This window comes from Onychomys torridus, chromosome 12, assembly GCF_903995425.1.
Source record: "Onychomys torridus chromosome 12, mOncTor1.1, whole genome shotgun sequence".
Classification (NCBI taxonomy): Eukaryota; Metazoa; Chordata; class Mammalia; order Rodentia; family Cricetidae; genus Onychomys; species Onychomys torridus.
Window position 1 is genome coordinate 10,708,988 of NC_050454.1, and position 25,638 is coordinate 10,734,625.

General features: G+C 47.1%; 1 pseudogene; it reads left to right on the forward strand.

Annotated features, from left to right (window-relative positions):
* The first annotated feature begins 953 nt into the window (after positions 1 to 953).
* The window catches only part of LOC118594250, a 32,611-nt pseudogene continuing 7,926 nt past the window's right edge, over positions 954 to 25,638 (forward strand).

The following is a 25,638-nucleotide window of genomic DNA, read 5'->3' on the forward strand; positions in this document are numbered from 1 at the left end:
AAAGCCAAGCAGAATCCTAAAACCACGATACTTAAAGGCATTGGGAGGCCTCTGCTCTGGGTCTGGGGAGTGGGGGGGGGGGGGGAGTTCTAGATTTTGTTTCTGTTGCTGTAATACAAGGGACCAAAATTAACTTGGGGAGGAAAAGGTTTGTTTGGCATATGCTTCTGGATCACAACCAATCATGGAGGGCAATCAGAGGAGGAACTCAAGCGGGAGCAGAGGCAGGAACACGGAGGAAAGCTGCTTAGGACTCTATCTCATCTCCCTCTCCTCCAGCTACCTTAAACGGCCCAGGCCCACAGTTGGGCTCCTCACCTCCGCCCCGCCCCATCAATTAACAATCAAGAACGAGTCCCACTAGCCAGTCTGACTGAGGTAGCTCTTCAGCAGAGATTTCCTCTTCCCCAGTGTCAAGTTGATAACCTTTGGGAAGCCCCGTGGCCCCAGCAAACTCCAGCAAAAGTGCTGAATTAGCTAAAGCGTTGATTCTTATTTTGGCAGAAAGGAAACAGCGCCTGATGTAGCCCAGACTGGCCTCAAAGCCTAGGTGGTGGAGGATGACCTTGAACTCATCATCTTCTGTCGCCGCCTTCAGAGTGACAGTATTACCAGCGTGCTCCACGACCCCTGCCTTCACTTTTCTTGATGAATTAGTTTTAAAAGTCTCCCGTGGCTTCGGAGAGTGGGGGCGCCCCACAGAAGGCCCCTTACGTCTGGGTTCCTGGCCCTGGCCTTGGCGGTGGCCCGCAGTTCCCGGGCCTTTGTGGCTCCCCGCGGCGACGCCGGCTTCTGCAAGGATCACCCCCACCGGGCGCCGTACCTGGCCCTTTGTCACCAGCTGCCAAAGAATTGAGAAAAATCAAATTTATTTCCCCATTACAGCTGGGGCGCCCCTTTGTGCCGAGCGCTCTCTTTAACTTGGAATTCCAGCAGACATTGTGAAGGCCTTTATGGCGCGAAATAAAAGCCGGCCGCCTCTTGCCCCTGGCTCGCCGCCCCTCCACGCTGACTTCCCACCCCCGTGGGAACTGCCCGGTGAGTCCTCAAAGCGGACTTCCCGCCCGCCGCTCAGCCCGAGGAATTAAGTGACACGTTGGGTTCAGGAGGGCGAATGGATGAAGAGAGGACTCCTTCGTTTCTTACCCGCCCCTCACTGTCCCCCAAGCCCAGGTGGCACTTCAGCCCCACAAGCTCCTCCCCAGCCAGAGGCAGTGGCAAGCTGATCTGAAAACGCCCAGGGCACAGACGCCATCACCGCCGACTGTCACGAAAGGAATGCGAAACATGACCTCGTAAATTTCCTTTATCTCTCCCCTCCCGTCTCCCCACAACTTTTGATTATGCAGAGAGACATTTTTTTTTTGGTAAAGAAAACTATTTTTTAAAGGCAATCTGGAGAGGTCACATGCTCACAGCTTAAGGGTGACGGGTAGGCCAGGTGGATATGCACACATCCACCTCAGTGCAGGAAGACTTTTACAGAGAGAATGGAAACTTGTACTCTCATTATTAAATAACATGTAACATTATAGTTTGAACTATAAGGTCGAGAAAGAAAGCAATCTGTAATAAGACAGTGAGTTCCGATCATTGTAAAGTACAGTTGTTACTAAATTTCTGCAGCGTATTGGGAGATGGAGCAGGGCTGAAGAGCACCCATTGCTCTTGCAGGAATTCCCACTCCAGGGCGTCAGGCCTCCGGTATATATATATTACCCCCCCCACACACACACACACACAGCCTCCACCCCCGGCACAAGCACACATAATTTAAAATAAAATCTTTTGAAAAGTTTGCAAACTCCTTTCAAAAATAATAATATATAGCACTTAATGCAGGCATCTTTTTCTTGAACTTTTTTTTTTTAAGTATCCAGATTTGAAGATATCACCCAATCATCCTGTAAACAGAAGACACCAACATAAATAAATCAATGCTGCATTATCCAACAAATAGTTTGGCCTACCCCACTTCTCCATAATTCCACAAAACAGTGATGGTTGCTGCTTGGGGGAGAGCCAGTGGTGGCTGAAGGGCCTAATCAGGTAAGAGGACCCCTCGAGATGAACTCTCCCAGCAGGAGCAGAACAGAGCTTTGCTGGGTTGCAGGTGCTTTTCATCAGCCTCTCAGCTCCCTGCGGCTAGAAATTTGTTTGCAAATTTTTTCCTCGTTCAGACACAGAGCTAAGATCCAACAGACACCGTGTTGATATGATAACTTGATTAAGCCTGGGGACAGAGGACACGGGCACCGAGTGTGCTCAAAGGAATGTGCGCTCCCTTTAACCTCTCCTCAGGGGCCTACAAATTATATCTATTAATGTATCAGCCCATGGCACTGCACAAAGGCGGGGTCTGCTTAAATATGTGTCAATCATGGGCAGGGGCCTGTGTGGGATTCCACCACATTCCCAGCTCGCCTCTCCCTTATTAACAAAAGTTTAACCTGGCGGTGGTTCCGGCAAGGCGGGTTCCTAGCTCGCCTCCTCTCGCTAAAACCACGTTTGGAGGCAAATGAATTTTTGCAGTGACAGCGTCCAGAGAGTCCTTTAAGTGGTCCTGGATGCAGCTGGAGCTTATCCCAGCAAGGAAACGGAGAAGATTCGGAAACAGTGTGCCTGAAGGACAAGGGGGGTTCTTAAAAAAATAATAATAATAATAAAAAAATTAAAAAAAAAAAAAGCAAGCGCCAAGAAGTCAAGAGCTCAAGTGCCATCGCAGGAAAGATAAAAGTTTTCCCTGGGTCCCAGAGGACCTTGGGAAAGGCAGGTGTGTACCAAGACCCGGAGGAGTGCCTGGGCCATGTGTTCAGACAGTTTGGCAAATAAACCTCTCTTTGCTCCAGCCAAGACAGAAGACGTCACACACACTCCCCCCAAAAAAACGTGCCAAGGAGATTTCATTCTAGTTCATCTGCCCGGATCCAGCAATCACTGTTCTGCTTTCTACAACCCTCAGATAAACTCATCTGTCTGGGAGCTGCATTTAAATACACCATACAATAAATATGTCTGTCTTCTTGTGGGGCTGACTCACTCTGCTTTTAAATTCGTCCATGTACTTCCCTCTTTTTTCTTGCTGAGTAGTATTCCCTAGGAAGGCTCTCACAGAATCTGTTCCTCCCACCTGCTGCTTCACATTTGATACTATTCTGTATACAGCCACTGTGAAGTGCTACAGAATGATTCATTTGGGGTCATAAATGTCATTTAATATACTACAGCAAAGAAAAAAAAACACAAGTTTTTGCAAAGAGCTTTGAGGAGTTGATAGTTTGTAGCTCTGGCCTCCACCTTGCCTGGAAGTACACATCACCTCTGTGTTCCTCAGGGACTGACCTTGGGTGGCCTGAGATTTTCATGAGCAAAGCATCTATGTCGGCAGCATGGTGTGCACATCATCCCAGACAGTTCAAGATATCTGAATGTCCAGTTACTGAGACACACCCCCACCTCAACCTGTGGGTCTTGACCCCTTAGCGTCAAAGGACTCTTTCACAGGGTCGAATACCAGCTATCCTGCATATCAGATATTTACATTATGATTCTTTTTTTTTAACATTACAATTCATAACAGTAGCAAAATTACAGTTATAAAGTAGCAATGAAAGAAACTTTATGGTTGTGGGTCACCACAACGTGAGGAACTCTATATTAAAGCTTCACAGGAAGGTTGAGAACCACTGCTCTAGACCGAACAGTGATGCAGATCCTCACAGAGTCACCCACCAAATCTTATCACCCTACTCCTGTCCGCCCCCGCTTGACATACCCACCTGAATTGCTGTGGTCCAGACCAGCCTGTCCCAACCACCACTAGTAGGTTCTGTGCAAACCCCCAACAGCTTTGTGACTGTCTTAGTTAGGGTTTCTATCGATGTGAAGAGACACTATGACCACAGCAACTCTTACAAAGGAAAACAAGTAGGGTGGCTTACAGTTCACAGTGACACAGTCCATAGCATCATCTCTGATCACACTCAGTGGTTCTCTTTGTATCCACATCAGCTGTCTGCCCCAGCCTTTGCTATGGACCTCTTTGAACCCTGAAGCCCCTAACTTCTTCTTAGCCATTCTCAAACCTACATGCCTATATGTGTAAAGTGTGATCCATGATCTGAGAGTTAAGATCAGTAATTAAGATTGGGATAAAAAGAAGTTGCAGTTGCCAGCAGCCACTACCAAGCAAACTCAGGACTCCTTGATGAATTACAAGGAAGGAACTTGAAGTAGCTTGTGAGTCCATCTTTATTCAATAAACTAGGACACTGTAGGAAGACATCAGCATGTCCATCTATGTTTCCAACATAGTGTGGTCAGTACAGGGGCCTGAGAGCAGAAACGATTTTGTCTAAAACTATCCTTCAGTCTTCCGCAAACACTTAAGAGTCACCTGCTTGGCTGGCACAATGGGGAAAGAGCTCCCAGCCTGGGAGATTGCGTTCATTTAGAGGAGGAGGATGGAGCAGAGGATAGGTTGGATGTGGTCTTGGTACATGCATTTGAAAATCCTACTGTGTCACAAGAACACTTCTATGCCAGCTGTCCCCGCACACATTCATACAGCACTGGAGGTGGCCCTGAGAAAGACGTTGGCATTAAGCCTGTGAAGGTGTCCCAGAAACCATCAAAACACAGAAACCTGAATCTGGGAGGCCCTTGAAGAGGCCTGAACGAAGACAGGCTACTTTTCCAATTCTCCACTCTGTGAATTCAACACTGTGTGTCGCTGCCATGTATTATAAAGGGTTCCTTGATATTGTTGTTTGTTTTTTCAGACTATCAAGATGGCTCAGTGAGTAAAGGTGGTTGTTGCCACTAAGTCGGACAACCATGAGATGGATACACATACACAGATAGAAAGATAGATGAATAGATAGATAGATGATAATGATGATGATGATGATGATAGATAGATAGATAGATAAATGATAGATGATTGATAGATAGATAGATGATAGAGAGATAGAGAGATGATCGATAGATAGATAGATAGAGAGATAGATGATAGATAGATAGATGATAGATAGAAAGACAGACAGACAGATAGACAGACAGATAGATAGATGATAGATAGATGCAAAAACAAACAAAGCACTAGAGACCTCAGCATGGGTGAGTGTCAAGGGATGGGATTACAACAGTCCTGACACAGTGGATCACTCGGATTTGCTGTGAGCTGCTACACATTTGAGGAGACATATTTTAACTCAGAAGCACCTCACCTCTGTGACGAGTGTGCTATGCTAGCGCCCTGTGTGACGATGGCATACTGTTTCTTTTTCTGTTAGCCTTTTGCCTTATTTCCTTGCCATTTTCCCATACACGGGCTTGATTGTTGTATAATCATAGAGGGCTATAAAGAACTTCAGATTTTTTTCCTTTTTCCTCTAGAGTAAAACCTTCTTCCTTTTGGCAAACCACCCCAGCCTTCACCAACACTGATACCTGTTGTATTACAGCAGAGGGGGAGGGCTGTGAATGCCTTGGATTCCTGTTCCATCTTCCAAACATTATTAATAGAGAGAAACATGATGAATTCAGTGTATGCAGACCTGGCAGGGGTGCTTTTCACATTAATTCACAGCGCAGAGGCGATGCTCAAAGCTCTGGCCCTGTAGTGGTTCAGTAGTGATCAAAAATTATGCACTACTCTAAACATGCACAAGGGTTAATTTTTCAAAACACTTTTATATCCATTCTTTTAAGGGAGTTAAACACTGAGTCATGTGTCACTTGAGGAAACAGGCCTATGAACCACTGACTTGCCCGTGGCCATGTTGCCAAGTCTATTCTGACCTCCCCCACATTATCCTTGGCCCACACAGCACTTCAGGGGTGTGTGATGCCCAGTACAGACCCTAAGCAGAATACACGCATTGTCACAGCTTAAATAACACACATATCTTGAGTTAATTGTAAGATGTGAGTGTGTGTGTGTGTGAAGCCTATGCTCAGGTCCTCAGGTCCATTCTTAACCACTGAGCCATTTCTCCAGCCCTGAGATCTGTGATTATAGAAGATTTTAAAACCATGTCATATTTATCTTGATAGGTCTTCTGCCAGAAGTAGAGTTGACTATTTAATATGTAAGACCATTGTAAGAGAAAAAAGTCAGGCACCTTTTAAAAACACGGTCAGGGGAGTGGAGAACACAGCAGCAGCGGTTAGTTTTGAGTGTCAACCTGATACAATGTCGAATCCCCTGAGACAAGGGCCTCTAAGAATGCCTGAGAGGCACCAGGCCGTGGTGGCGCACGCCTTTAACCCAGCACTCTGGAGTCAGAGGCAGGCAGATTTCTGAGAGTTCGAGGTCTTCCAAGCAAGCTCTAGGACACTCAGGGCTGTTATACAGAGATATATTGTCTTGAAAAACAAAACAAAACAGCAAAATAGTGTGAAAGGGATTATCTTAATTATGTTAAGGGATTGTGTGAGCACCACACACTCAAGGCACCATCATCCTCCGGTCTTGGGGACCAGAGCTGAATGGACAGCACTGGCATGCATGTATTCATAGCTCTCTTCTGATTCGTGGCTCTGCTAACAGACCACCAGCTTCAAGCTCCTGAGGCTGTGGCTTCCCTGAAATAATGAGCCGTAGCCTGCACCGTTTACAGAAATAAGGCCTTTCTCCCTTAAACTGCTTTGGTCAGGGCATTTTATTGCAACAGAAAGAAAACTAAGAAGAGAGAAAGTCACACAAAAGCATTTTCTTGTTTTGCTGTGGTCTCTCAGTGTGTCATGTAGGTTCTTATGAATTTTACCATTAAGAGCACTGGCTGTTCTTCCAGAGGACCCGGGCTCAATTCCCAGCATCACATGGCAGCTCATAACTGCATGTAACTCCAGTTTCAAGGGGATCAGATACCTTCACACAGATATACATGCAGGCAAAACACAAATGCACATGAAATAAAAATAAATAAAAATTATTAAAAAAAAAAAAAAAGAAAAAGAAAAAGAATGAGGCTCACTGAATGGACAGCAGCTAGCCTCACCCAGGCAACTTCCTCCTCTGCTGTGTTTTTGGTGCAAATACTTGGCCTGTGAACAGGAAAGGATCCCATGGGGTCCTTTGGTCACTAGTGTCTCTTAGAATGCTATTTTCATCTATCTGGAATCTTCGGTCTAGTTGAAGGGAAAGCATGGCCCATTGAGACCACCAGTGCCCCATTTTCACAGATGAGACCACAAAACACTCTTGTGGATCTCAGGCCCCTGGAATCCTGTACCATAAAGACTGTTCTACAAGGATGAGGTAGCAACAGCAGTTGTCCCAATTTGTCCTGCTCTACCGTCTTATTAGACTTCATTCACATAACAGAGACAAAAATCAACAAGAACGTCAGATTGTGCTGTCAGAGTACTGATACAAACATGGGCCCTCATGGTCACATGACATGAGTTTTGACTCTCACCGGTCTAGATGTAGACGTGGTGTCTCGAGTAAACTCCAGGGTGGATCCCTTCCTTCGCACGCCCTGGATCCCACAAGGCTCAATGAAGCATCATTCCCACACAGAAAGTGGAGCCTCCATATCTCTTCTCTATTGGAGACTGAGTAGCTGAGTGACACTGGGTGGGAAGGGGAAGGATGGATGGAAATCCGCTGTGCATAGCCAGAGTACAGAGGCAAGTCTTATCAAGGAGATGCTAAGATGAACGGAAGTGGAAGGGGAAATCCAGAATGCAACCCCAGCCTCGTGCTGTTCTTTCTCTGCAAAATAATCTGTTAAAGAAACTTATCCTGGACGGGATCTCTTTTGACACATGCATGCACTCTAGAGCCCAGACCATCTGCGACGCTGTGGGAAGGAACAAGCCCCAGATCATCTTCCTTCTCGGATATAGGGCTCTCAGCTGGTCTGCGAGCCTCTGGAGGCCTCATTTTTCTTACCTATAAAATGGGAATCATGATTCGTCATTGAGAAGGGGGGTCCTTATGAGAATAAAAGCGAGTAATGTCTATCAGAGTGGTCAGCTGTAAGCCATTGTGCAATGCACCCAGGATCAAATTGGTGTCCCCGGTACAGACAGTCTCTCTCACCCACAGACACCATCAGGAAATTTTAGTCTGGGCAGAGTGATTTACAAAGCCTGCTCAGAAGTGGAGTCAATTAAGGTCAGCTTTCTATGTTGCTAAACAACAGGGATTCCGGGTTCAGCGACGTTGAAAGGCAGGCCCAACATACCCCTTGAAACCGGGCCTTTGAGAGGGTTCAAAGGACCGGGAAACAAAAGCCCCTCTTTGTGATGTTTTCAATCTTCCTTCATTGTCCTCTCTCACCCTCCCAGGGCCTTCCTGTAAAGAAAGGGGTTGCTAATGTGCCGAGTGGGAGTTTAAGATTGTCTAGGGCCAACAATGTTGGCACATTCTGCCGGGCCTCATTACAGAACCATCTGAAATGCTTGAGAAGTATTTCCCACTCATTAGCATAAATAGCAGAAAAACTCTTTCACAAACAAAGCAGGTTCCATCTGCCCCCAGTATGTTCTCACCTTGACTTCAAATGGCCAGTCCCTCCCCCAGCACAATACCCGGGGCGCCGGCCTCCGAGGCCCCAAGCACCCCACTTCAGAACTGTATTCAGCGCAATATCAACACGGTAACCTACATGTTTATTCATTGGCCAACCCTGCCTTTTAATGGAGTCCCTTCTCCATTGTGGCCACTTGATTCTTTCACAGACCTGAAAGGGACAGGGAGGGAGAGGCTTGCTCTCCGAGCTTTGGGGTCCTTAGCAACCCACACCTTGGGAGTGGGTCGACCAGGCTAATTAGGTTTGTTCTGCCTTTTTGGCCTGAGCATATTTTGTCAGGTATTGGGCTATGGGATTAAAGAGTCATTAATCACTCAGGGCCGACGCTGACAAGGTGGCTTGTTACAACCAAGTCCATTTCCCTGGTGTTGGCTGGAACCAAGGTCAGATCTGTTTTGCATTACATTGCAGAAGACTGTTCTGTGAGCTGGTCTTCCCACTCCGCCTCAGAGGACAGCAGCCGGAACCCCAGACCCCAAGAACGCTGGTGCCAGGAGCAAGCTAGCACAGGCTGGCTCAGGGCAGCAGGTGGGGGCGGGGGCTGTTCTGGAAGACAAGACATATCCCAAGACAAGATTGTGCAAAGTAAAAAGGTGGTAGGATAAGGGGCCTGAGACATTTCACTGAAGACATTTCACTACTCCGGCTAAGAAAGGAGAAGAAACGTGCCTAAGAACACACAGCAAGGTCACCGTGGGACTCCTGGTGACCTCAACACTACTGCATTGAATCCAAAGCTGAACTTCTTTTCCTTGAGTACTGGAAATTGAACACAGGGCCTTTGCATGCCGGTCAGGTGCTCCACTACTGAGCCACACCCCAAACCTCCCATGTCAGTATTCTATGATTATTTTGAACAATTATAATTCATGTTGCTGCGTTTGGTGATGCAGAGTGTTCCATCCATCTACGACAAGAAAGAAATCCTTCCCCTTGGCAAGGACTACAGAAGAGGGCATTGTGCTGGGGATTTTGCATACACGATTTAATTTAAATGCTATTGTAAAAGGATGGCATTCAAAGGTGCTCAGCACGACTGAGTTCTCCTTGGACGCTAGGTTTTCCTAAGTAGGTATTACCATTCGGGTCTTTTTTTTTTTTCCCCCAGAGACAAACCAAGTCCCAGAAAGGATATGTGGTCATTCAGGGTCTCTGTTCCCTCCTGCGTTTCCGTCTGTCTGCGCTTCTGTCTGTCTGCGCTGGTGCTTTCTCCAACTTTCACAGTGGCTTATGCAAATCTCTCTTTTGCTTTTTAGGCTTCTGGCCAGGTTGTTTCTGCTGGTGTGTTCCTGCCTCCTCTTCTTAGTTTTCATTGCTGTAGCAAGCATTTGTGGAGTACCTGTGACACCAAGTGCCGGCAGTGGTGAGATAAAAAAGGCCCACTTCCTGCCTCCTCTCTTCCGAAGTTGCTGGGAGGGAGCTTCTTGCCAATGAGGGACGAAACCGAGAAAGAGGAGAAGCCCAGTTGGAGAAAATAGCAGATCGATCCCAGCCCGGATGCTGCAGGGGTCCTGGAGGCCCCTTCACACTGGAGTGCAGCTTCGCACTGAGCTCAGAAGTAGCCGGGGTGGGAACCAGTTCAGGCTTCTGCCCAGAGGTGAAGTTCAGAGAAGAATTGATCATCTAAACCATCACGGAAGGAATTTAGACTCTGGCAGAGTTTGAACTTTTAATTATTGCTTAATGCCAAGGAAATGAGACAAATGGGGTGAAAGTCAGTTACTAACTTCCAGGAAAGAAAAAGTAATCATAGTTTTGTGGCAAGGGTCCATTATAAACATAATTTATATTTTCATAGGGTAAACAGTGCTCAGTAAACTACATTAGCATGTAGTAAGGTTGGGAGAATGCAGGGTGAAAGGGCATGGTTATGTAGGGTGGAACCAAGGCACAGGATGAAAACTAAATGTGTCTGTCATGGTGGACATTTAAGAATTATTATTATTATTATCATTTTAGAAACAGTTTCTCTTTGTAGCCCTGGCTGTCCTGGAACTCACTTTGTAGACCAGGCTGGCCTCGAACTCACAGAGAACCGCCTGCCTCTGCCTCCTGAGGGCTGGGATTAAAGGCGTGTGTCACCACCACCTAGCTAAGAATTAATTCTTAAAGAAGTACAGTCTGGTAGACATCTCCAAGCTGTGAGCATGTGTAATTTTGATAAGTCCAAAGACTCAAATCAAAACATCAATGACTAGCTGACTTTTTCAAACAAGGCCTCCTTGTGTCTGCTTTCAAAGGGTTTCAGGAAGCTGCTGGTTGGAAGTATTTAAGGTCTACATGGGCCCTTCTGCAGCCACTGTGGAGCCGTGGCATAAAAGGTCAGGACGCTCTCAGGTGACAGCTGATGTTTTGTGTACATGCAACTAGGAAATGGAGTGAGCCAGGGACAATTAGTGCCATGGGCCGCAAGCCCGTGGACATGGAAGCAGAAAGAGACAGGACAGTGTAGAGAGATACCAGCTGAGTCTTCCTCCTGTGAGGAAGCCTGGTCCTCTGGGCGAGACCTAATTGGAACCACAGCTTCTGTCCTTACAGTTCCCATTGCTCTAGAAAGTGTCTCCCCTTCAGAGACTTGCTTTCCATGTCTACCAAAGAGAAAACAACATCACCGTCCAGGGCGGTTGTCATGGCTGATTGGAGCACCTTTATAAACTACTCCTACTAATTGCTTGGCAGGCACTAAGGAAAAGCCACTCCTCAAGACGTTACTTGTGTCTTCAAAGTATAGAAAAAAAACATGCAGAGAGATGGTCCATTCAAATCTACAAAATGACTCGGTGTCAAAAATAAATGAGGAAAGAGGCATATTAGAGATTTATTTATTATTTATTTATTTGTTTGTTTGTTTATTTATTTATTTATTTAAAGACAGGGGTTTTGCCATCTGGCCCAGATTGGTCTTGAACTCCTAGAATCAAGCAATCTTCTTGTCTCAGCTTCCTGAGTAGGTGAGACTACAGGAGTGATTCACCACTGAGCCTGGCTAGGTTTTAACTTAAGTGGCTGACAGTGTGTTTAAAATATAAAGCATGGGCTGGGCAGTGGTGGTGCACGCCTTTAATCCCAGCACTCAGAGCGCAGAGGCAGGTGGATCTCTGTGAGTTTGAGGCCAGCCTGGGCTACAGAGTGAGTTCCAGGAAAGGCTCCAAAGCTACACAGTAAACATGCCACATGCTTACACCCTTCCCCCACAAACACACAAAATAAATAAATGTTAAAAAAAAATTCAACCTAAAGCTAGGTGGTCCTTCCTTGGAGTTCCCCCAACTCCCAAAAGTTCTTCTTCCCTTTCCTTATTAAACCTGTTTGCTCTGCACAAAAACATAAATTAGTGGCATAAGGTAAACAGAACCGAAACCCACACCTAGGCTTGCACACATACAGGGTTGACAGTCATTCCTTTTTGGTATTGTGTCATTCTCTAAATGTGACAGAATGAGAACTACAGAGACTGCTGCCTTCCCTTCTAAAAACAGTTAATTTCGGGTTGGGGATTTAGCTCAGTGGTAGAGCACTTGCCTGGCAAGCACAAGACCCTGAGTTCGATCCTCAGCTATTAAAAAAAGAAGAAGAAAAAAACAGTCAATGTCCCCAGATCCCTGTCCCATGTTCCTGTCTCCCCAGGCTCAGAGGTATGTCTCTTTCCTTCCTTCCTTCCTTCCTTCCTTCCTTCCTTCCTTCCTTCCTTCCTTCCTTCCCTCCCTCCCTCCCTCCCTCCCTCCCTCCCTTCTTTCCTCCCTTCCTTCTTCCCTCCCTCCCTTCTTTCCTTCCTTCCTTCTTCCCTCCCTCCCTCTCTTCCTCTCTCCTTCCCTCCCTCTCTTCCTCCTTCCCTTCCTCCCTCCCTTCCTTCCTTTCTCTGTTGCTCACCCCTGCCCACCATGACCATTCTCCCCAGAAGCCCCGCTGTCCTCCAGCTCTACTCCGATTTTGGTGTGCGTACATGGCCCACATGAGTGTCTATCTCCAAGACTTGAGGCCGTTTTAAAAAGATTAAATGTTTCCATAACAAACAAAACTTGGACTTGGGCTTAGGAAAAATATAATCACAGGCAGGCCTCCCAGACTTTTAGGGGGTGGCAGTGGGTTCCCCAGAGGGAAAGTTTTTAAAAATCAATATAAATGATATTTACTTGTAACGTTTTGGAAAGGAAACCTGGGCGTGGGCGAGCAGAAGGAGCAGGAATCTGTCCTGACTCGGGTAAGCTGGCGTCTGCAAAGAGGAGATCACTTTTTATGGGTTATTCTAGAAGGCCGATGAAGAGAAATCGTGATGTGACTTGCATTGCCCGTTTCTCAAGGAGTGTGAGATTCACCATCAGGCTTGCCAGGCAAGACAGAAGAAAGGCAGGGCTCTCAGCCCTGCGGATGCTGCCACTAAACCTTTGCATGGCATTGCTGAGCTAGGTGAGAGGAATTGATCATTTTAGCATGTGTGCGGTTGTGTGAGTGAAATCGCCAGCCTTACCACTAATGTCTTAACAGGAGTTAAAATCACGTTTAAGGTAGCCGTGTGAGTAAAGTGCCTGTGGGCCAACCTGAGGACCTGAGCACAGTTCCACAGAACCCACATAAACCTCTGGGTGTCCATAAAGGCGGGTGGATCCCTGGAATATGGTACCCAACTTAGCCAACTCAGTGAGATACAGATTCGGTGAGATACAGATTCGGTGAGAGACCCTATCTCAGAAAACTCAGTGCAGGGCCATAGAGGAGGACACCTGATGTCTGTCGCTGGCTTCTACAGGCACATGTACACAAACTCTCTCTTACATACATACACACAATCATGTGTTAGTAAAGCCACCCTCATTATTTATTGTGTTCTTGGCATGTGCCAGATATCGGCTAAGTACTTTACATGCGATAGGTATTTAGATATTTAATTCTGATAGTAATTCCGCAGAGGAGTCTACTGTGAGAGTCCCCAAAAGTCTTCAACAATTTGTCCAAGCAAAACTAGAGCCCAATGAATGCCGTTTTGGTCTAAGTCTAGAGCCTCACTTCTGTGGCAAGATCACTTTCTTAAACTATTGATTTGTGTGCTTTTTCCAGAATCTTCAAAACTGCCCAAACAGGTAGACAGACAGTCCTGTCTCAAGTGTTTCTATAGGGCCATAAGCAAAACACTAGCTGTAAATCAAGCCTTGTTGTGCTCTTTTGAAACCAAAGGACAGGAAGAGGCTGGGTGTCTTGGAGGGAGCTTTTGAAGTCACCCAGGAAAGAAGCATAAGAAGTTTCCCAGCCTGGAAGAGCTTCTGAGTCCTGCAGGGACTTTTGTTGTGATTTGAATGAAAAAAAAAAAAAAAAAAAAAGGCCCCCATAGGCTCATATATTTAAACACTTGGTCCCCAGCAGGTGACACTGTTTGGGGAGGCCATTAAACCTTTGAGATAGGGAGTCCCCATAGGCTCAAGTATTTAAACACTAGGTCCTCAGCAGGTGGCGCTGTTTGGGGAGGCCATGAAACCTTTAGGAGCTGGAATCTTGCTAGAGGAAACACACATCATCACGGGAGCCAGGCTCTGAGGTTTCCTCCTCTCTCTCTCTGCTTCCCATCCATGTGAGGATGAAGACATGACCAGCTAGCTTCCCGCCCCTGCTGCTGTGCCTTTCCAGCCTCACAGACTGTGTGTGTGTGTGTGTGTGTGTGTGTGTGTGTGTGTGTGTGTGTGTCTCCCTGCAACTATCAGCCAAAATAAACTCTTTCTTCCAAACTTTTTTTGTCACGGCAGCAGAAATGTAACTAGAGTAATTTTCTTCTACTTGACATCTTTAGTCATCTTAACATTCCAGTCTCCAAATTTTTCCATGGATGAATCCAGACCAAACCGAGGGCTACCCATCCATATAGCCACCACTGAGCTGCTTTGCTCGGTGCAGTATTGCCCTAAGTGTCTTCTGTAGGCGTAATTTTCTGTCCTACCAGCCAGCTCCCAAATAACCACACAGAGACTTATTATTAATTATAAATGTTTGGCCCATAGCTTAGGCTTGTTACTGACTAGCTCTTACTACTTAAATTAACCCATATTTCTTATCTGTGTTCTACTGCATGGCTCAATATCTTTCTTTAACACCACATGCTCATCTTCCTTCTCCCCACGTCTCCTGGAGACTCCACCCTCCTTCATTCCAGAGTGCTCTCCCTGTCCACAAGTCCCAACTAACCTCTTCCTGCCTAGCTATTTATTAAACCAATGAGAGCAACACATCTTCACAGTGTACAAATGATTATTTCATAGCAGTCTTCTACCCTTATTTCTAGGGCTCCTTGTGCCCCACCACTTCTTAGTCCTCCCAATGTCCAAACAGTGACTGCTTTTCTTTTCTTTTGAAGAGCATGTATTTTAACAAGAGATTTAAGGGCTTGAAAATTCAGTCTTGATCACTGGTTTCCAAGCACTATGGAGCTGGCTCTAGTGCAGAGGACAGCAGGGACAGCAGAAGCCTTCATATGAGGGGAACAGATTCCACCGCAGAAAACAAAATAAAGTCCAACCAGTAAATAAAATAACCTCAGACGATGACAGCTGCTATGACTAAAATGAGACCGAGTGAGAAAAGGCGAGCCTGCTGCATTTCTGAGGAAGAATCCACTCTGCTAATGCCTGGCAAACAAAGCCTGTAAGAAGCCTGTGGGACAGGCACAAGCTGATGGCAGAGGGTCTTGAGGGCCACAACAGAAGCATACATTGCATTTACGAGCATCGAGAAGACACTAGAGATGTTAAGCAGGCAGTGGTATGATTGTTTCGCTCTTCAGAAAGACCACCCTGACAGCTAAGTGGAAAATGACCTGTGAGGAGTAAGAACAGCAACAAGGAGACAGACCCAAGTCAATTATAGTTATGTAGCCAAGAGGAAGGCCTTCAAAGACTGGGCAAGGAAGTGCTGAGAGGTTCTGGACCTGGTGTGGGTTTTCAGAGGTTAAGTTGAAAGGGCTTGCTGATGGATTAGATAAAGGCAAATTCTCAGACCTAGTAACAGTCCTTGATTTGGGCTTGAGGGGAGGTGAGTGGGTGGTATATTTGTTACTATGGAAATTATTGGAAAGAAGTACATTTGAACAAAGCAGTGATAGCCCAGACACGGTTTGAGGGCATTAAGACTAATACTATCTACTAAATAAACAGCCAGATATGCAACCCAAGAAATGCACAGTAATGGAGGGATTTGTGCTGTCTAGTAGAAGGCTTGGGCTGCAGCTGGGGGCTGAGATGGGGAGGGAGAGGCCTTCTACTTCTTATGTGGTCTCACCTAACCACTGGACAAGTGGTACTCTAATGATTTCAGCATGTGAATTTCTTTAATGTGATCTTCCAAGGAAAGGACACAGACTTAATTGCTTAGCTTGAGGAGGCAGGGCTAACTTCACAATAGATGTCTGCTGAGTTACTTCAGTTTGGATGGAAAGTGACTCCTTGGTGCCAGTACAGACAAAGGGCACCCAATCAGAGAAGTCAGCTGCAAGTCCCTGGAAAACCTTCAGTCCCTGAAGATGAGACTATGCATTGCCTCCCCTTCACTGGGTGTAATTGGTCAAGGTGCACCCCTGGGAGGTTAGTACCCTCTCTCTGTGATCAGAAGGATTGGAAAAGCACAGGCCTGGAAATATGCAGATCTCTAAAGACAGCAGAGACATCTGTGCCAGTCATGGAGGCTCCTGCCACTAAGCTCCCTGTGAGTCCTGAATAAATGACCTTATTGTTTAGAGCTGTTTGGACTTCAAGCTTCTCTTCTTACTATACACGTTTCTCCAGAGCTCAGATGTTAATCCTGCAGACACAAAAACTCCTTTCTTTTCCCACCCTCCCTATCTGCCCATCCTATACATCAGCACCTCTTTTTTCTTTTTTAACACAAGGGTCTCGCTATGTAGCTCTGGATAGCTTGGAACTCACTATGCAGACCAGTCTAGCCTCAAACTCACAGAGATCCTCCTGCCTCAGCTTCCTGAGTGCTGGGATTAAAGGCATGTGCCAGTATACCATGTGCATCTTGGTGATGAGAATGCTCACAGGTCCAATGGTGAGGCAAATGACACACAGGGAAATCAGGAAATTATAACTCATGACTTGTGTGTCTATAAAGGGGAAGAACGGTGGGATGTGTTATGATGGACAAAACGACAGCATACAGAGCTCATCATCTCATCTAGACAGGTAATATTTAAGTAAGACCCAAGGACCCAGATAAATGAGAGTACTTACCCACTGTGTAAGAGACCCTGGGTGGTAAATAAACTATGACCTGAGACATGAGAAGAATCCAGAAAGGAAGGAGCAAGATGCAACCAGAGTGACAGCAAGACTGATGTTTGCTTCCATGCCCTGGTCAGTGAGAAGCTCTGAAGCATTATATGCCTTTCTTCCCTATAGTGACGTGTGAGCACTACAGACCCTAATGAGCACAGAGCACTGCCTCTTCACTAAGCATTCCAAGATTGCTTCTCCTGGGTGTCTTCACGAGCACCCACCACCCAGGCACTATCACTCATATGCAATCAGCCCCTGACCTCAGGCAAACCTTACTGAGAACAAAGTCCTTCCCCTCTGAGAGTCTTTAGGAATGCCCCCACCCTCATGTAGCAGGGCATGAGAATTAATTCAGGGAAACAGTGTTCAAGGTTTCCTTCAAAGTTATCCTGCTGCCTTCCGTGGCTGACCTAGAAGATAGAGAAATGGATTTGATAAAAAGGAGTGTCAACTCGAGGGACAGATCATATTTTCTTTGTTTAACTGTCTTAGTTTGTGTTTCTAGTACAGTGAACCATGACCACAGCAACTCTTAAAAAGGAGACATTTAATTGGGGTGGCTCATTTACAATTTCAGAGATTCAGTCCATTATCATCATGACAGGGAGCATGGCAGTGTGCAGGCAGATGTGGCGCTGGAGTATTAGCTGAGAGTCCTACATCTTGTAGGCAACAGGAAGTGATCTGTGACACTGAGTAAAGCTTGAGCAAAAAAGACCTCAAAGCCAGCCCCCCCAGTGACACACTTCCTTCAACAAGGCCACACCTACCCCAACAAGGCCACATCTTCCCAGAGTGCCCCTCCCTATGAGCTAATGGGGGCCAATTACATTCAAACTACCACATTCCACTCCCCTGGCCTCCATAAGCTTGTAACAATATCTAACACAAAATTCATTTAGTCAAACTTCAAAAGTCCCCATAGTCTATCACAGTCTCAACAATGTTTAAAAGTTCAAAGTCTCTTCTGAGATTCATGAAATCTCTTAACTGTAATCCTCTGTAAAATCAACATCAAAAAACAGATCACATACTTCCAACATATAATGGCATGGGTATACATTATCTTTCTAAAACATAGGGAAGGGAGCATAATGAGGAAGTACTGGACCAAAGCAAGACTGTAACCAGCAGGGCAAACTAAATCCTATAGCTCTATGTCTGATGTCGAAGGGCTCAGATGTCCCTGCTCCTCTGGCTTTGATGCTGACAACACACTTCTGAACTCTCTTGGGTTGGTTCCATTCCTTGTACACAGCTCTCTTTGGCAGATACCCCACAGCTCTGGCACCTCTGATGTCATGGGGCCTCCATAGCAATGCTGGCCTCACTTTGTAGCTTCGGAAAATAGCCTCTCGGGGCCTCCAAGAAGGTAGTTCCCTGTCACGCACTTGGCCTCAGAAGTGCTCTTAAACCAAAGAAGAAGATTCCATGACCCCTTTACTCTTGTATCCTTCATGGATCTAAAGCCAGCACTGTGTGGATGACACTGCCAAGTCCAACTACCAACTTGGGTGACCGCCTTAAAGCACATTTGCTGTATTTTCATTTGTCTCTCCTTTCTTGGAACAGAAAATTCCTTAGGCCTGTTCCTTTCATAATTGGAAGCTTAACTGGGTGGGATCTTGTCCTGAGGGCATCCTTGCATTTGTTCCAAAGCAGATCTAATCCCCCAAATGGCTCCAACCTCATTAACTACAGCCTCTCTTCTAGCAATGTCTTGGCTGGAACATTAGGCTTCCTCATATCATTGTCCTCTCCAGACTGTACACATGCATTTCTGCCCTCTTGTCCTGTCACTGCAGACCAGCATAAGAACGACTCATAATAACCGTTCGACAGAGTCAGTATGAAGCTCTCTTGAAATCTCCTCCACCAAAGAAATTAGTCCACTACTTTTATATTTATCCTCTGACAAGTTTTTAAGATGAGGGTAAAAATCTGCCACATTCTTGGCCAAAATACCATAAGAATGGTCTCTAGCCCCTTTGCTAATTCCAAAACCTCTTGAGTTGGGCCACCTCAGTCCACACAGCTCTCAGCACTACTGTCTTCCAAGGTCCTACTAGGATGGCCCCATTAAGCTCTGCTTAGAGCAGTGGTTCTCCACCGGTCTCAACCCTTGGGGGTTGAGTGACCCTTTCATAGAGGTCGCCCAAGACCATTGGAGAACACAGATATTTACATTACAATTCATGACCGTAGCAAAGTTGCAGTTATAAAATAGCAATGAAAATAATTTTATGGCTAGGGGTCATCACAACATGAGGCACTGTATTAAGGGGTCACAACATTAGGAAAGCTGAGACCCACTGGCTAACAGTGCTCAACTGCTTTCCTAGTCCAAAGTTCCAAAGCTTTCCAAATCCTTCCAAAACACTACATGATCAGGTCTATTACAGAAAAAGTGCACACACACACGCACACACACACACACACACCAGTACCAACTTCTATATTAGTTACTTCTCTATTGCTGTGATATGACACCATGACAAAAGCAACTAACTGAAAGAAGAGTTTATTACAGTTCCGGAGGGCAAATGATGGAGGAGTGCGGAGAGCAAGCAGGAGCCAGCAGGCAGTTGAAGCAGCAACTGAAACCTCACATCTCAAACTGCCACAGGAAGCAGAGAGAAGACACCGGAAATAGCACATGGCTTTTGAAACATCAAAGCCCATCCCCAGTGACATACTTCCTCCAGCAAGGCCATACCTCCTTTGGTGGTTTGAATAGGAATGGCCCCCATAGACTCGTATGTTTGAATGCTTGGTCCATAGGAGGTGTGGCCTTCTTGGAGTAGGTGTGGCCTTCTTGGAGGAAGTGTGTCACTGTGGGGGTGGGCTTTAAGGTCTCATAGCTCAAGCTATGCCCAGTATGAGATTCAGTTCACTTCCTGCTGCCTGTGGCTCAAGATGTAGGACTCTCAGCTCCTTCTCCAGCACCCTGCCTGCCTGCATGCTGCCATGTTTCCCACCATAATAAATAATGAACTAAACTTCTGAAACTGTAGGCCAGCACCAATTAAATAGGAGTTGTGGCAGTGATGGTGTCTCTTCACAAAAATAGAAACCCTAATGAAGATACCTCCTAAAGCTACCCAAACAGTTTCACAAACTGGGACCAGGCATTCAGAGGCTCAATAATATGAGTAATAACTCTTCTTCATTTAAACTACCACAGATGTCACCCTGCCATGGTGGGGTTGTACACAGTCAGGCAGATGGATAAATCCATCATGAACAACCCCCAGTCTACTAAATAGTCAATACTAGAAAATGTCAGCTCTCTTCTTCACAAGGCTTGGCTCTTCCACTGGGTAATTACATCTTTGGAAGCATTCAGATGAGGTACAACAAGTGGATGTCAAGTCAGACTTCAGCTCTGATCTATTAATGATGCTCTTCCTGTTAGAAAGATTGAAGTTGGCATGGATAGGGACTGTCAGGAATGGCAGAGGGACACACCCCTTCCTGGAGCTCACCTTTCCTTCTACCTGTCCCATCATGCTAGTCAGAGTCCAGGAGAGTTGGAGCCATCAATTCCTCTACCATGGATAGTGATCTTACCTCAGGATAACCCAAGAGCCCCATTATTGTTCCCATGACAACAGAGATGAGAAGACTGAGGTCAAGAGTCTCAGAAACACATTTCAGAATCAGTCACTCTCCAGTTCACATCTTCTTTCCCTTCTTCACCCTGCTGGGTGTAGCAGAATCCAGGGTTTTATACATGCTAGGTACATCAAAGTACTAACCAAGACTGACCCTGCTTAGCGTCCAAGATCAGATGAGATGAGGCACATCAAGGTAGTATAGCAGGGGACTAGGCACACTCTATACCACCAAGCCACACCCCAGCCCCAACCTCTAATTAACTACACATTACCGAAGCCCAACACAAGCAAATTTACCTTGGAAGCCTTTATAACCAGCAACTCTCCTCCTAACTTCTCGGAACCAATTTCTGGTCCAAAGGAATGGAAATCTTTCTGATCTTTTAAAGTCTTCTCCTCGGCTTTGGGGCATGGAGCACTGGATGTCAGAGACACTGTGACTGGCCCCCTGTTGGCAGCAGGGGGGGGGGTCAGTTCCCTGCAGGATCTGTCTTTGCTATGCCAGCCTTTCTATTCTGATGCCAGCTGCTCACTAGACTTCTCTGATGGGACCTGAACTGATTCTGTGGCTCTAACCAGCATTCCCCGCCTTCACCGCTGTGCCCTCACAGGGATAACAGTCCACTTGGGAGCCCTGCCTCAAAACTCGAAACCTTTCCTCCAAACTTCAGAGCCTGAAGCAAGAATTCATTTGCTTCTGATTTTGTCGTCACTGGAGAGTGGTGGGCATGATATGGTCCACCCAGACTCATTATCCAACAATGCCCAAGGGCAAATAGAGGCCTTCTGGAAAGGACGCTAGAAGCAATGGAAACTAGACCTCCCTTGGTAAAGAAGGAGTAACCTCAAGCAGGGCTCCAATGATGTCACTACATTTTCCAAAGCCAAAACAGGTTGTCAGAGCTTATAACGGGTTTCAGATTTAATGACCTCACTTTGCGCAGTGGAGACTAGGGGGTCGAAAGGAAAAGTGGGTCCAGTCAAAGCCGTTCAGCTCAGCAGAGGCAGGGTCAAGACACCAGTCCAGGATTCCCAGGGTGTCTTTCTCACTGTATCAGAGAGGTTGCTCAGGAACCCCAAGCACATTGAGTGTGGATGGTCTGGGTGACTCGGTGCCATCCTACTCCGCTGCTGTGGTGATATGGACTTGTGCCTATAGGCAGCTGTCACCAGCAAATGCTATCCAAATCCACTTCAGATAGGAGTGGTAACACCCAGCCTGGGTAGTCTCAGAGAGATCTGGGTATCCCATAAAAATGGGGCTCTCTGGGGTCAGCTGTGGATTCTTCTCCATGGGCCCCTCAGCTGGGACAACAACTTTTTCTGGTTCTCGGTAACTCTTCTGGTGCTTCCTTTTCCCATTGTCCCGGTGTCTGTCAACTTGATACAAACTAGAGTCACCTGAAAAGAGAGAACCTCAACGGAGGAGTTGCCTTGTGGTGGTTTAAGTGAGGATGGCCCCTAGGGGCTCCCACCTTCGAATACTTGCTTAGGAGGTGTGGCCTCGTTGGAGGAGGTGTGTCACGGGGGTGGGCTTTAAGGTTCCAAGGACTCCTGCCATTCCCAGTGTGTTCTCTGCAGGGTGAGATGTGCGCTCCCATCTGTACCCCTCGCCTTCACTCTGCCGTCACGGATTCTAATCTTCTCCAGCCGTAAGCCCAATTAAAAGCTTTCTTTTATAAGTCTTTTATCACCCAGCAATAGGAAAGCACCTACTACATGCCTCCATCAGACTGGTCTGTGGGCATGTCTGTGGACACTTCCTTGATTGATCAATGACATGGGAGGGCCCAGGCCACCAAGGGCAGTGGCAACCCTGGGAACATGGTCCTGGGTTGTATAAGAAAGTGAGCTGAGCGAGCCATGGAGAGCAAGCCAGTGAGCAGCTCTCCTCCACAGTCTCAGCTGTGGTTCCTGCCTCTTCCAGGTTTCTGCTTGAGTTACTGCCCCTAGATCTCTCAATGATAGACTGTGATGTGGAAATGTAAGCCAAATAAACCCTTGCTTCCCCAGGCTGGCTTCAGTCAGTGCTTCTCATACCAACAGAAAGTAACTAATACACCCTTCCACTATGCTTAAACCCCATCCCTTGAATTCCCCACCCTTCCCATTGCCACCCACACCTCCCCAACCATGTCCCTGTCACCTTCACACTATCACTTTCCTCACATCTGGACCTCCTGTGTCACCAGCACCCCCTGTCCTTCCTCTTCTCATGGCTGCCACAGAGCCCGCTCCCACCAACACCACCCCCACACTCTTTCCACCTGCGTCTTCTCCACACCCACCAAGACCATCTCTCACCCTTAACTCCACTTCCTCCTCCACAGCCTCTTCCAGCAGCACCCCAGAGCTCTGCTGCCTCCTCGGCCACTGCAGGGCTCCATATGGCCCAGCAGCAGAAACGACACACCACCTTATTCGTAACCCTCAAACAGTCCCTTCACACCCAACAGGCTTCTAGGAATGTAGCACTTTCAAAATCAAACAGTTCCCCAATATTTGAATCGATAGATACTTATCCAGACTGGCCACATCTTTGAAAGACACCAGTGTTGCTAACGGCCCTGATCTCTGCTGGTTTTTGAAACTGCTTCTCTTACCTGTCTCCCTCCGCACACCCCCGCTCCCACCCCAGACTGCAGATATTCTGAAATGAAAAAAAACAATGGTGGCCTTGTTGCCCAAAGGCTGATGTTAATAGATGATTCCTTTTGATTTTGGCCTGGAAACACTGGTGGCAAACCAGTCTTAGGAAGGACTAACTGTAGCAAAAGTCTAAAAGAGCGACAAAGAAAAAAAAATCCAACCCATCTTTGATCAGAAGGGTCTGAAGATGGATGGTGGTCATTTCACAGGTCTCTGGGTGGAGGTCCATGTCATTTTGAGAAAAAGAAACTGGGTTAACAAAAAAAGAAAAAGAAAAAGAAAAAAAAGGAAGAAAGAAAAGAGCCTGAGACAGACGCACTTTCTGATGGAACGGGGCCACCGCACCAAGAGGATCAAAGCTGTGTGCCACGCAGAGGCGAATGAAGGATTACTCACTTTCTATTTTTTCACGCCTGCAGCACACATGGGGATCTAATTGGTCGGGATGGGAAGTACAGACAGGCAGCCCCAGCAAGAGCCCAGCCTAGGGGAGCCCTTGCCTAGGGGAGCCGGTGCTTTCTGCAGCTGCAAACCATTAGAGGCAGGCTCACAACCACGTGCGGCTCTAATTGCTCTTCTGTGTTTTCCCCAGCTCAAGACCACTAGTGTCTGCTTGCAGGCCTTTCTGATCTCAGAGGTGATGAGCTTGGCGGCTGTCAGGCGTGCTGGGGAGCAGGAAAGACGGGGTGATGAGTCCTTGAGTCTCAGGAGAGGAAGGGCTCATACTGCTCAGGGAGGGGCTGCTAGGCTGGACAAGGGACCCGTCCCGCTACCAGCTCTGGCCTAGCCTGACATTCACTGGTTTCAGTAGAATGCCCAGGTTCCTCTTTGGAGGCAGAGGGTGTTGTCTGAGTTCTAACCCGCAACAGAAGGAGCGATATAGGACCAAAGGCCGTAAGCCAAAGATAAAGTATGGAAGCCCACCCAGCACAGCCAACCACCCCAACCAGCCTCTCTGGCCCTTTGTCCCCTTGCCTTAAAATGGGGTGGATAGGAGCTAGGAAGATGCCTTGATGGGTATGAGGGCTTGCTCTACCAATCTGAAGACCAGAGTTCAAATCCCCAACACTGAATAAAAAGCCAAGCACAGCAACACATATCTGTAACCCCAGCATGGGGCAAATCTTGAGAGCTGACTTTCTAGGCCAGCCAGCCTAGCCAACAAGGTGAGCTTCCCACTCAGTGAGAGGCCTTGTGTCAAGGCAAAAGGCAGAGAACACTAGAGAAAGACATCTGGCATCCTCCTGTCATCTCCACATATGTACAGGTGTGTGCACCCCCATGCTCACATACATGTACCACACACACACACACACACACACACATACACACACACACACACACACACACACACACACACGTGTCACACACATACACACACATAAATAATAAATAAAACAAAGGCAACTGTGTGCCTCAGTGTCCCTGGGAAGGTAACAGGCCACATGGAAGGGCCGCTCTGCTTCTGATGGTCACGGCCATGGACCACAGCCCTTTTTGCCCCTTAGATCCCAGTTTTCCTTTCAGCTCTTCTTTACCCGCTCCCTGGGGAAACCTTTCCCAGCCACACAGGTCTGCGGAGTGGCAGAGTCCCAGCCTTACCCAACCCCCTTGTCTTTCATCTCAGGCTCCCACTTCTTCCCTCTCCCTTGTCAGCCTCCATCCCACGCCCCTACACACCCCACATGCATGCACGTGCACATCCATCTCAACCACCACTTAAAGGGACTATGATGTTCCAGGCCTGCCACTGGCTCCTCACTGGGCACTCTGAGGGGCTCCCTCCCCTGCAAGCCCCTCAGCTCTGTTCTCCCCCAAGCCCCACTCTGTCTGTTCCGCCTGAGCAGGATTGGTTTCATCCTTTTTTTGGGGGGGGGTCATTCTTCAAGACACAGCTGACACAGGTGCTCTTCTAAGTGACACCCCCCCATGGGGACAGCGGGCCCTGCTAAGTGTACATGTCTGTTTCAGTAGGGTCCCTCCTCCACCACGCTGGGATGGAAGCATTTGCTTGCCCACCCCTCTCCATGCGAAGGGGAGTTTGGAGGATACAAAAATGCATTTTATCTCTGTCCACGCAGCACATGTCTAGCACAGTGCCTGGAACGTGTAGGCCTCCACCAGAGGCATCTTGAATCAATTTATGACTCCCACTTTCTCTGCCTACACTATCCAATTAAACTGAAAACACCACAGTACTGGGGATGGACCTGGGCTATTGTCTGCGTGTCCACCACATAGAAGAACCTCAGTAGAACTTCTGGTTCCGATTTGGGACATTGCTGGAGACAGGGTCCTTTCTATGTCTGGTCTGTCCTGTGCTGCCCTTCCAGAGCACTGTGCAGAGCAGGTTCTCAGTAAATGTACTTTGAATGGGTAAGTGGTGTAGAAAGCCAGGGAAACCCAATGTTGGCCAGGACATGCAGTGCACCGCATGCTGATGTCCCAGCCTGATTCAAATGGTGCAATGCTAACTTAACTGTGATGGCTGTTCTGGGTTGTCAATTTGATTGACAATTAACTAAAACCCAAATGGCTAGGCACACCTGTGAGGGATTTTTCTTAATG